This window comes from Brassica oleracea, chromosome C6 (assembly GCF_000695525.1).
Source record: "Brassica oleracea var. oleracea cultivar TO1000 chromosome C6, BOL, whole genome shotgun sequence".
Lineage (NCBI taxonomy): Eukaryota > Viridiplantae > Streptophyta > Magnoliopsida > Brassicales > Brassicaceae > Brassica > Brassica oleracea.
In genome coordinates this window covers 25900678-25905867 of record NC_027753.1, presented here as the reverse complement: position 1 = coordinate 25905867, position 5190 = coordinate 25900678, and positions in this window count along the sequence as shown.

The following is a 5190-nucleotide window of genomic DNA, read 5'->3' as shown; positions in this document are numbered from 1 at the left end:
CTAAATTTTTTATTATATGGTTATTGTGGTTGTTTAATTTATTTAATAGTTTAATATTAAACAAATATGATAGAAGATACACTAATTTTTATCAAATCTTTATTATTCAAAATCATTAATTGTCATATATACTTTAGCCACATTAGGCAATTCCGTAAATTTTATTTAAGGAAATAATAAAGTACATTAATAATGAATTTATTGTTAGTTTAATAAAAAGTTTATTATATAATTAGATGAACCAACATATTTCTCTAGTGATTGTAAGAATCATTCTAGTGATGACACATGGTTACAAAAAGAAGTTGTAATGTTTTTCAAATAATACATAGGGGATGTAAGATAAACAAGAATGGGCCAAATTTTAGCAAAAAAAAGTATGGGAATTGTCGGTTTAAGTGGTTGTTGCGAGCTAGTAATATGATATTTATTTTAGATGAGCTTTAGGTCGAAATCGGGTATGTTATCAACATTGTATCTCTGTTTATGGTGTTTTAAAAATTTATAATAATATTCATATTTTCAAAAAAAAAAACATTAATGTTTTTTGAGAAAATATAAACATTAATGTTTTAGACAAATGTAGACAATACCCTGTCGGCAATACCCCGTCGGCCGACTCCATGCATCCCCCATAAAAATAAAATATTAGACATAATCTTGGTCACCATTCCAAGAAGAGCAATTCTCCTAAATACCTAAATAGACAATTTTTAAGTTTTGATTATAAAAATAGACCACAAAAAAAAGAAAATGAATAAAATATTTTATTTAATAGGTAAAAAGATTCTAATACCTTATATATATAAAAAAAATAAAAAAAATAAAAAATATTTTTTTTTTATAGTTTTAGATTATATGTTTTCAAATTCGAACTTTTTTATAAATATTTTTTTTAACTTTTTTCGAAACTTTTTTTATTTTTTTTCAAATTTTCTTTTTGTAATTCGAAAATACTTTTTGAAACTATTTTAAAAATTTTTATTTTCTAATTTTTAATTTTTATTTTTTATTTTATAAAATTTTAAATCTCAATCCCAAATTACCGCCCCTTAACTCTAGACCCTAAGGTTTGGATTAGTTAACCCTAGGAGTATAAGTGTATATTTACCTATTTAATTAAACATTTTGGTCATTTTGATCCTCAAAGCCTATATTTGTAACAAAAAATATTTTAGTGCTATCATAGGGTATTTCCCTTCCAAGATGACCAAGAAAATATAAACATTATTATTACTATTATTTTTATTTATTTATTATATATATATATATATATAAAGTAAGAATATAAAGTATTTGTGAAAATCTTTATTTAATGAAAGTAAACATAAATAATAGTACCAAAAATGTGGTAAACATGAAAATTCTCTATAATAATATGTTCATTGTTTATAAAATGTGTCATTTTAAAAATTTTATACAAAATATTATTTTATAATTTGAATGTAATTTATATTTTCTTTAATTTTAATATTAATTACAAAATGCATTGATTTTATAAAAAAATTATTTATTTCAAATACTATTAGTTAACTATATGCAATTATTATTATTTTTTGTTCAAAGAATATGTGCAATTATAAAAGTATAAATGTATTATAAAAATTGTAATAACCTGTGTGTGAAACGAAAAAGTAACAATAAACATAGTTTTAATTTTTAAGACCAACTTCAATTGTCCTCATTTTGAGAGAAAACATAAAAAATGAGAAAAACCTTCTCAAGTGTCATCATTTTTAGGAGAAATGAGTTTATGAATATTGTTCTCTCAAATTTGAGGGAACACTTTTAGGAAAATTTAATGTTTACCACTTTCATAGTATCACTTTCCATCTTTACCATCACTGAATGAATATTTTCAAAAATACATTCTTCATTAATTGGCAAAAGATTTTTATATCCTTATTATCTATATATATAATAAATTATTATTTAAATAAATGAAAAATAAAAAAACAAATAAAAAAATAAAATAAAATTATTTTTTATGTTTTCGAATTATACGTTTTCAAATTCGAACTTTTTTATAATTTTTTCTGAATTTTTTTCGATTTTTTTTTTATTTTTTTCAAATTTTTTTTTTGAAAATCAAAAATTATGTTTCAAAACTATTTTTTATATTTTTTAAGTATTTATTTATATATTTATTAGAATCTTAAATTTCATATTCCAAAAACCCTACTCCACTCCTGAACTCTAAACCATAAGTCTAAATTAGTTAATCTTATGAGGTATAAGTGTCTTTTACCCTTCATTAAAAGTGAAGGTAAAAATGATTAGTGTAGACATGAAAAATGATACTATTAATGTGTTATTTGTGGCAATTTTCCGACACTTTTTCACAAACTCATTTTAGTGTTAAGCCTTTTATTTATAAATTATTCTTTAAACATTTTTATTATTTGTTTTATATCTAAATTAATTCAATATATATGTTTTCCACTTTAAAAATTATTAAGACCTTAGTAATACAATTTTAAATTTATATTAATTATTTATATCTTTTTAGAAACTGAACTTATATGTATATAATGAAGATTTAGTTCAAATAAAAAAATCTATTTGGGTAAAAAATTTGTAAGTTCTATAAAATAATAAGCATTTTGGAATTAATAATAATGATTAATAATATAATATATTTTAAAAAAAATTTGAAAGGAGAAATAACTGAAACAATTGAAACAAAATACAAATTTGTTTTGAATTTATTTTATTTTGAGGAAAAAAATGATGTAGAAGCGCTGAGTAAGGATAATAAAATACATTAATGGTAGCTGAATCATTACAAAAATACAAACAAACAAAAAAGTTGGACGTAAAATTTCCATAGCCAATCAACTTTGTCTTTGGCTACACTATGGTCATTTATCTTCTTCAGTGTCCGCTCTATAATGGCAATAAATGTTAATGATATTGACCTCTAATATTGTCTTGTTCGGGTGGTAAAGAAAACTCTTTTAGATCATCTCAAAAAAAGATTCTATTTTAAAGTTTATAAAACTCTATATTCGAAGTTTCAAAGTATTTTTCTCCAAAAGTAAAATTTCAAATTTAATTTCAAAATTATTTTAATTTACATTATGGTTCTTATATTTGTCATAATTAATATAAATCTATAATTTTTTTATAAATAACTAGCATATATATTAAAATATTACAGTAATATTAATTAATAAAATCTTACACTAAAATATAAAATTATAAATAGAATACATAATTAAATATTAAACTACAAGCAAAATACCAGATTATTCCATAAAAAAATTTCCGTAATGTTTGGTTACACAAAATTTGTTTGGACAATATTTTAGAGGTTTCAGAGCAAATTTACTAGACTATTAGTATTGTTTTAGTATTTAAATTTGTGTAATAATTATGTCTTTATGTATCTTTTTAAAAAGTTTTTATTAAGTTTCTTTTGTGATATTCTTGCTGTCTACTTCTAGTTTTAAAACATTATAAATTTTATTTTAAATTTTTATTTAAGTTTATGTTTAAAATTTGAATTTATAAAAATAAATTTCAAATATTTATGATATACAAAAGTTTTAAATATTAAAACGATAAATGAAAAAAATATTTAAGAATCATAATGTGATGTATAATTAATTATAGCGACCAAAATACAAATAAAAAGATGAAATTTCAAATTTAGAGTTTTGATCAAATATAAAGTTTCACTAGTTAAAACTCTAAATTTGAAGTTTTGAAATTTCTTTTTGAAAAGCAAAAAAACTATATATTTGAAGTTATAGTGTTTTTTTGGGATGCTATTAGGCTTCGGTTTCGTTTCTATTGTTGTTATGAGTTTACATATCTTGCTTATTTTTATTCTACCACCAAATTCTACGAATATGTTTTGTGGTTCATAAAAAACATCAGTTTTGGAGTTCGAAAACGAGCTATTTATTTAGTGAGAGTATAAGTTTATGAAATTTTAATTTTGAAAGTATTTTATTATACATAGCAAAGCACAAGTTTATGAGTGTACTGTGTACAATCTTAATAGTGTCGGTTGGAAAGATAAGTCTCGTATTTTATTTTGCTTAGAACTCCGAATGTGTCAAGAGTGAAGACCACTAACAAAATATATAGTGCTTCATGGTTATATAATATATATAGAGGACCATATGCATAACGATTTTGTTCATAGTGGAAGCTAATCACGAAGCTCTATGAGTTTACATTGCAAGACCTGATCAACCACACCATTCCCCCTACATAATGTACATTTTCGAAAACAACAACTAAAGATATTTTCTTGGTTAATCCCTATGGTCTACAAATATAGTGTTCTACTATTCGACATAAAGTTTCACGTTCCCTCTTTAGGACCTGTAGTTTTCATATGGTTTGAAATTTGTTTTTTTGGTTAATCCCAAAAGATGATGTACCCCATACTTTCGACGTGCCATTAGACCATGTGCAATTAGGCCTGAGACTTTTATCCGAGATCCGGATGCGATCCAAGATTCGATCCGGATCCGATCCGAAAATCCGGATATCCGCAGGGACCGAATCCGGATCCGGATAGTAATGTTGAATCCGTCAAAGCCGGATCGGATCCGGATATCTTGATTTCGTAGTCCGACTATCCGGATCCGTAAGTTTTATTAATAACTATTTTTAAAATAGTAATATCTATATATAAAAACTAATTTTATTTAATATATTTTCATTTTTATAATAGTATATGTAAATTTTATGTAAATTTTATAATATTATACATAAAAATAATTAAAAATATTATATATTTTTTATTTTAAAATTATTGTTAATATTTTATATGTATTAATATTTTTATTTTTTTTAGTTTAAGGATCCAAATCTGGATCCGGATATCCGTCGGATATTACAATTTTTAAAAGGATATCCGACATCCGGATATCCGAGAATCCCGGATCCGGATAAGGATAATAAAATTATGGATCCGCCGGATAATGATCCGGATCCGGATATCTTAAAATTGTCCGGATACCCGATCCGTCTCAGGCCTATGTGCAATAGACTAATTGAAACATGTATCCAACGTAGTGTTGAAAAAAAAATACGTGGATTAATTTTTGTTGAATAAATTTAACTAGTTGAAAAAATGAATGTGGGATCCACTTGAAAGTTATGAACCAATCAAATTCAATCTTTGTCTTTTAGCTTCCAAAAAGAGAGTGAAGGGTTGAAAATTCTATTTCT